At 37.8% G+C, this 8861-nt stretch overlaps 1 pseudogene; it reads right to left on the minus strand.

Moving 5' to 3' along the window:
- Nucleotides 1-595: 595 nt before the first annotated feature.
- LOC117914753 lies at nucleotides 596-1625 on the minus strand (annotated as a pseudogene).
- Nucleotides 1626-8861: the final 7236 nt, after the last annotated feature.

Here is an 8861-nt window from a genome sequence, read left to right on the forward strand (position 1 = left end):
AACCCACACCCACTACTCACATTATTCTCCCTACCTTACATGTCATCAAACACACTACTCCTACCTTATTCATTAACCGACAAGGCAATTTCCTATATGCAATAATTACCCATAAATGAGTGGGTAGCATTAGAGCACTAATTTCAATAGAAAATTACTAGCCACCCTACCATTTTTTTCTTTTTATCTTTTTGTTGTGTTATTCTTGTGGTGGTAGATTTCTCCGTAATATTAGTGTTAGAGTTTGGTACCTAAATTTTATATTTGTTCTAACTCAAAAAGTTTGCGGGTCTGATCCCATGGCCTACCATTGATCTAAGGGTTCCACCCGCATGGTATGGATCTACTTTGTTATTAACTTTCATGAATTTCCTTCTCCTCTATTCGTGATTTTCTTGTCTAAGATTTTATACATTAATCTAAGAACATTACAACTGATTTTAGGACAAAAAATCATGTTCATGTTCTCAAAGTTACTGCAGAGACTCCATGGGAAAACCCTAAATAGGATTTGATACGCATTTTTCTTATTTTCCTCGTAGCTCACATATACTCCTCATATAACTTGGCTAGGGTTGTTATATTATTGTCTGCCTTAGCAAGCGAGGTTCTCACCGGGCGAAATGCCGAATTGACTGCAGCAATCCTTATAATACTTGAGTCGTGCATTAACTGCACCCGTACGTGTTTCCACCATTACATTCAATTGCACCATTGATGACTCGAATTGTAGCACCAAAACTTTGGCCTATGACTGAGTGAACATTGGTCATCCAATACCATAACGCAGTCTTGAATGAAGCAACTACGTCAGTTGCAACAATATCAGGGTTTCTCAAGCCATCAAACCCATTGTTTTTTCCGGCAAGGCCATAGTTATAGTTCCATGTTAATTGAAGTGGTCCACGGCCATAGTATTTCTGCCCAGCCACACATGGATATTGGGTATTGCTATTATCACAATAGTTCTTAGAGGCACCACCTATTTCATTTATGTAACAAAAGTCTGCATGTACAAATTAATAATATTAATTCCATGCAACATATGTGTGAATTCATCATAAAATTAACTCAAATGTAGCATTACCCATCAAATTCAAGTTAAGATGTTACCTATATAATATACCATAGCATATGATTTGGCCTTCAACTTACTATATATGATGGCCATGTATAGTTAAATTGCTAAGAGGAGGAATGTATTTGTAAAATTCAAATAATTGAATCTTATATAAATATTTGCTTAGAAACTATTCTCAAAAGCAGCAATCTAGCGTTTAGATTCAAGGGCGGAACCATCCTTGCCAAACCCAGTATACGAATTCAAGGCACTGCGCGGGTGTAGAAATGCTTCCCTTCGCAATTCCCGGCAGCTTGATTAATAATCCCATCGAAAAACGCCTGTGTCACTGTATCAGCAACGGAGACACCCCGGAAGAACCACCACTTGAGTAACAAGGACCTGCTTGGCAACCGTCACCGCAGTAGGCATTGCCAGTTCCACAGTAGCCTTACTTGCTGCAACATAGGCCTGAGGCGCACCCACAGCTCCGAGCCACTGTGGAGCCCTGCATGGCTCCCAAAAGGACTCCAAGAAGAAGGATTGTTGGCAGCTTGGCTGCCATTTTTGGGAGAGGTTATTGTGGAAGGAAGAATGGAGAATGTGTGATGTGAAGATGAAGAACTTGGTGTTAAGGATACTTAGCCTTTCCATTACAATTTACCATATGTATCATATTTGACCCTTGATTACATGCTATTCCTTTGTAATCAGTTTGATATTATTTCCTACTTTCCATTTCTTTTGTAATCAGTTTGATATTATTTGATTTGTAATAATTTCTTATATTTTGTAGATGATTATAAATAGAAAACTCTCACCACCTTTCATGTGTGGTGGTTTTGGCAAATATTCTTATGGTATCAGAGCCAGTCTGGTTTAGCAACCCCAATCCATTTTTCTCCATGGCTTCCGAATCCTCTCATCTTCTTCCTTTCAACACTCTAATCCACATGATCACCATCAAGCTTTCTTCCTCCAATTATCTTCTCTGGAAAAGCCAACTTCTTCCTCTCCTTGAGAGTCAAGACCTGTTGGGGTACGTTGATGGAACTCTTGTTCCACCACCCCGTTTTGAACCAGCAACTTCTACCACACTCAGCACCAAATATCTGGCATGGAAAGCAGCTGATCAACGGCTTCTCTGTCTCTTGCTCTCCTCTCTCACCGAGGAAGCCATTGGTGCAGTTGTTGGTCTCTCCACTGCCCGTGAAGTTTGGCTCGCATTGGAGAATACATTCAGCCATCATTCGAAAGCCCGTGAACTACGACTCAAGGATGACTTGCAGCTGATGAAACGCGGCACCAAACCCGTTGCTGAGTATGCTCGTACCTTCAAAACACTTTGTGACCAGCTTCATGCCATTGGAAGACCTGTCGAGGACACTGACAAAGTGCACTGGTTCCTTCATGGACTCGGCACCGATTTTTCCAATTTTTCTACAACTCAGATGGCTCTCACGCCTCTCCCCTATTTTGCAGATCTAGTTTCTAAAGCTGAAAGTTTTGAGTTGTTCCAACGATCCCTTGAGTCTTTTGAACCCACCACTGCGGCATTCACAGCCACTAATCGCAGTCGCACCACTTCCCATGGAACTCCATTTGCTTTCCGTAGCAACCAGCGAGGTCGTTCTCATTCCCACAACAACAACTCTTCCAACCGAGGACGAACCTACTCTAGTCATGGTCGTCGACCACCTCGCTGCCAAATTTGTCACATAGAGGGCCATTATGCTGACCGTTGCAACCAACGGTATGCTCGGACTGATTCCTCTGCTCATCTTGCTAAGACCTTCAACACATCTTGTTCTCTTTCTGGACCCGAGGCTACTGACTGGTTTTTGGACACCGGAGCTTCGACTCATATGACCACCGATCCATCTATTTTGGATCAGTCCAAAAATTACATGGGTAAGGACTCTGTGATCGTAGGAAACGGTGCCTCTCTACCCATTACCCACACTGGTACTCTTTCTCCTGTTCCAAATATTCACTTATTAGATGTATTGGTTGTCCCTCATCTCACTAAAAATCCTCTTTCCATTAGTAAATTAACGTCTGATTTTCCTCTCTCTGTTACATTTACTAATAATTTTTTTACTATCCAGAATCGTAAAACAGGAAGGGTGGTGGCAACCGGTAAAAGAGATGGAGGGTTATATGTGTTGGAGCGCGGCAACTTTGCCTTTATTTCTGTCCTAAAAAATAAATCTCTACGTGCTTCATATGATTTATGGCATGCTCGCCTAGGTCATGTGAATTATTCTGTAATTTCTTTTTTAAATAAAAAATGACATCTTTCTCTTACGTCTTTATTGCCTTCTCCCTCACTATGTAGTACTTGTCAACTTGCGAAAAATCATCGATTACCTTATTCCCGAAATGAACATAGGTCATCTCATGTGTTAGATCTTATTCATTGTGACCTTTGGGGTCCTTCCCCCATCAAATCAAATTCAGGTTTTCTTTACTATGTTATTTTTATTGATGATTATTCCCGATTCACTTGGCTTTATCCTTTGAAATTTAAATCTGATTTCTTTGATATTTTTCTTCAATTTCAAAAATTTGTGGAAAACCAACATTCCGCTCGTATCAAGGTTTTTCAAAGCGATGGAGGTGCTGAATTTACTAATACTTGCTTCAAAGCTCACTTACGTGCTTCTGGCATCCATCATCAACTCTCTTATCCATATACACCTGTTCAAAATGATCGTGCTAAGAGAAAACATCGTCATGTGACTGAGACTGGCTTGGCCCTTCTCTTCCACTCCCACCTTTCTCCTCGTTTCTGGGTTGACGCTTTCAGCACTGCAACTTATATCATCAATCGGTTGCCCACTCCACTTCTTGGTGATAAGTCACCCTTTGAACTTTTATATGGCTACTCTCCGCATTATGAGAATTTTCATCCTTTTGGTTGTCGTGTTTATCCTTGCTTGCGTGATTATATGCCTAACAAACTTTCTCCCCGCAGCATTCCTTGCATTTTCTTGGGTTACAGTTCCTCTCATAAAGGGTTTCGTTGTCTTGATCCCACCACCTCTAGGCTATACATCACCCGCCACGCTCAATTTGATGAAACTCACTTTCCTACGGTCCCAAGCTCCCATGCCCAACCTCTTTTCTCTCTTCATATTTCAAATTTCTTGGAACCACGTCTTCACCATATTGATCCATCTCCCTCTTCCCCTACCTCTCCTTCCCCGCACATTCCTCGATCCAACTCCTCTCCATGTAATATTTGTTCTGATCTTGTGGATGAGTCTGTGCAGGTTGATACTTCTCTTGCAGGTTCCTCTTTGCCACCCTTGGCTTCCAGTCCACATTCTATTGAGCTTGCTACTGATTCCTCTTCTTCTTTGGGCTCTCATCCTATGATCACACGAGCCAAAGCTGGTATTTTCAAGACTCGTCATCCAGCGAATCTTGGTGTCTTGGGCTCCTCTGGACTTCTTTCTGCTCTTCTTGCATCCACTGAGCCAAAAGGATTCAAATCTACTGCTAAGAATCCTGCTTAGCTTGCTGCCATGGATGAAGAAGTTCAAGCTTTACAACAAAATGGTACTTGGATTTTGGTCCCTCGGCCTGTCAACACCAACATCGTGGGCTCTAAATGGGTGTTTCACACTAAATATTTTTCGGATGGATCCGTCGAGCGTCTCAAGGCTAGCCTTGTTGCTAAAGGTTATACCCAGGTACCTGGTCTCGACTACACTGACACTTTCAATCCGGTTGTCAAAGCTACTGCTGTCCGTGTTGTGCTTTCTCTTGCTGTCACAAATAAATGGCCTCTTCGGCAACTTGATGTCAAGAATGCTTTCCTCGATGGCACCCTTACTGAACATGTTTATATGGAACAACCTCCTGGGTATATTGATTCTCGTTTTCCCACTCATGTCTGCCTGTTAAAGAAAGCCCTCTATGGTTTAAAGCAAGCTCCTCGTGCCTGGTTTCAACGTTTCAGCTCATTTCTTCTTACACTTGGTTTTTCTTCTAGCCGCGCTGACACCTCTCTTTTTGTCTTTCATCAGTAGTCTAGCCTTATTTATTTGCTTCTTTATGTTGATGACATTATTGTTACTGGCAACAACCCATCACTTCTTAACAGTTTTACTCGCAAGCTTCATTCTGAGTTTGCTACCAAGGATTTGGGCTCCCTCAGTTACTTTCTTGGTCTTGAAGCTTCGCCCACTCCTGATGGTCTCTTTATTAGTCAGTTAAAATATGCTCGAGATATTCTTACTCGTGCTCAGTTGCTCGACAACAAACCTGTTCACATCCCCATGATTGTTTCCCAACACCTGACTGTTGATGGTTCTCCTTTCTCTAATCCTACTCTCTATCGATCCCTTGTTGGTGCCCTTTAGTACTTGACCATTACACGTCCAGATATTGCCCATGCTATCAATTCTGTCAGCCAATTTTTGCACGCCCCTACTATAGATCATTTTCTTGTTGTCAAGCGTATTCTTCGCTATGTTAAGGGCACACTCCACTTTGGCCTTACCTTTCGTCCATCCACTATTCCTAGTGCGCTAGTAGCTTATTCGGATGCTGATTGGGCTGGCTGTCCCGATACTCGTCGTTCTACATCCGGCTACTCTATTTATCTTGGTAACAATCTAGTATCTTGGAGTGCAAAGAAGCAACCTATTGTCTCACGCTCTAGCTGTGAATCTGAGTATCGTGCCCTTGCTATGACTGCTGCTGAACTTCTTTGGCTTACGCATCTTTTGCATGACCTCAAGGTCTCCATTCCACAGCAGCCCCTACTCTTATGTGACAAGAAAAGTGCTATCTTTTTTAGTTCCAATCTCATTTCTCACAAGCGGGCCAAGCATGTTGAATTAGATTACCACTTCCTTCGGGAACTCGTTGTCACTGGCAAACTTCGCACCCAGTATGTGCCCTCCCACCTCCAGGTTGCTGACATCTTCACCAAAAGTGTTTCTCAACCTCTCTTTGAATTTTTCCGATCCAAGCTTCACATTCGTTCCAATCCGACACTCAGCTTGCGGGGGGGGTGTTAAGGATACTTAGTCTTTCCATTACAATTTACCATATGTATCATATTTGACCCTTGATTACATGTTATTCCTTTGTAATCAGTTTGATATTATTTCCTACTTTCCATTTCTTTTGTAATCAGTTTGATATTATTTTATTTGTAATAATTTCTTATATTATGTAGATGATTATAAATAGAAAACTCTCACCACCTTTCATGTGTGGTGGTTTTGGCAAATATTCTTACTTGGGAGAGGTATTTACAGGGCAGAAAGGACAGCCCAAGAAGAAGATATTATGGTTTTTACAAACTTTCTTTGGCCATTCTTAGTCTTGGTGGCATGGTTTTGAATTTGTCTTCTAGTGATAGTATGATATATGATCATTTGATTTTAAAAAATTATTATTAATTCATAAACATTTTAAAGCCCTCAAGGGAAAATGACTACCTTTTTTTGGGTCAAGCATAAATGTAATTCATCGCTCTTTATTATAATATTTAGGTGAAGCATGCATCCAATCAATGTTCTCAAAGTATACTTAAAACTTAAAATTTGCTTGTAGATGAAATTCCATTTTTATTTTTTTAACTTCCATGCTCTCTTAAAAATAACTCATTTTTCTATCAAGTATGTATATAATTCTCGGGTTATTTATCATATTATTTAAGTATGAAGTAATAGTTGTGGAGACATAACCCAAAACTTAAAAATAATTATTTGATGCAATTTAGGTAAATAATTGTTTGAGGCATGCTTAAAACCCAAAAATTATTTTGTGATGAATTTGGATTGAACACGAATGTAGTCATATATCATATTTATTTAGATGAACCTAAAAATAACTTTTTTTGGATTGAGGATACATGCAAATAATATTGTGCAGATATAATTTCATCCTCATTTCCTATACTATTGGATGTAGTGTATACTTATAACTTTTAAGTCGATACTTTATAAGTATAAATTATTTTAATAAACCCTAAATGAATAATGACATCAACATCTTGAATCAAGCATATATGCATGTTTCTCTAGTGACATGACAAATAACATTGCATAACCTAGAACTTAGTAACCCTACCAAGGATTTTTGACAAAGAAATGTCTCTTATATATTTCAAAGCACACGTGTATCATATTTATCTTATCTGACAACACTGATCGATACTTATCTACTTTGACTTATTTGGATCGCATGTGGGGTTAGACATAAAATAAATCGGATGCTTTGAAAAAATTTTCTCATCCATTTAAAGCATGGACCAATTTATTTTCTATTTGTCCCTTTTAGATGGGACAAAGATAATTAATTTCCATCGGATAAGACAATGCATCATACTATTCAACCTAAAAAATTAAGTTAGACAAACTTTATAAAAGATTGCCAAACTTGATGGAGAAAGGTGACCAGATAAAATTAGGTTAAGACTCTTTGCTAAGCTCTTGATGACTAAAATTTGATTGGAGCCGAAGTTAACAGAACTCTTTGCTTGATATATTATATATATCATGACTTAGGAATCAATTCATACCACCGCAGCCTGGCTGGTCCTAACCAACACGGCATCGCAAGCAGCCCCACGGCACCGCGTCCCGCCAGGTGTTGTCAGTTCATGGTCCCCATGATAAAATGTTTGAATGGGTATGGATTATGTATGTTATTATATATCAAGATAGGAACATCTAGGTTGGATTTTATAAAAATATAAAAATTTAAGACAAAAATTCTAAAAAATATATTTTTGTGAAGGTAAAATTTTATTTAAATAAATTTTAATATTTTTAAATACATTAAATGTATAAAATTGATTCCTCTAAGAAGTTCACATGAATCCGTTAGAGTGAAGTGTTATACTGCAGACATAAATCAAGATATAGGTGTTGGAGAGTAAGTCTTTAAGGTAAAGCCATCAAGTAAATCTGTATACTTTGAACTTATATGGTGAATTGTAAATTAGAACTCTTAGACATACCATCGTGGTTTTTTGTCTCCATAATTAGTGTGAGGGTTTTCTACATAAAATTTCCTATGACCCTGACTTGATCTTTGATTACTTTGAATATCCCTAATATTTTCAAGTTTTAATTTGAACCAATTTATTTAGGTCGTTCTCCCAAAAATACTTTTAGAGAAAACATTTTCACCAAAGCTATGTTTGAATCCCGAAAAGTCCTAAGAAAAGAAGAAAAAAATTACTAAGGAAAATAAATTTCTTATGTACTTTGGCTTCACCATGGAAAATATGAAAAAAAAATTAAAATTAATTAGAAACGTATGCATTTTAAAATTATTTAAACCTTAAATAATAGAGAGAAAAAAAGTAAAATGAGTTTGAAATAGTATATAAAAATAATTTATTAATTTTAAATTTTTTTTCCTTAACTTTTTTTTTTTCTTCTTTATTTTCTTTTCCTCAAATTTTTCAAGAACCAAATATAGCTTAAAAGTATTTCAAATAAAAACACTACAAAATGTATTCTTAATGGTTGTAACTTAGAATAATTTGTTTTTTTATTTTTTTATTTTTTAAAGATAGATTTATCCGAAAAAAATAAAATAAAAATCTCAATCCTACTAACCCTTTTTTTACAAAAATATTCAACTCCTAACTTAAAAACAAAATGCTTCGTATCTAAATATGGTTAAATCTCTCTCTCCCCAAAATTCCTTGCCACCCAAAATTTTTAAGAAATAAAAAATAGAAGAACATGAATTTTATGAGGACTTTAAGGTATTATACCTTAATTAAAATCACAAATTTGTCTTTATTATCACATAGATCCGAACC

Source organism: Vitis riparia, chromosome 5 (assembly GCF_004353265.1).
Source record: "Vitis riparia cultivar Riparia Gloire de Montpellier isolate 1030 chromosome 5, EGFV_Vit.rip_1.0, whole genome shotgun sequence".
Lineage (NCBI taxonomy): Eukaryota > Viridiplantae > Streptophyta > Magnoliopsida > Vitales > Vitaceae > Vitis > Vitis riparia.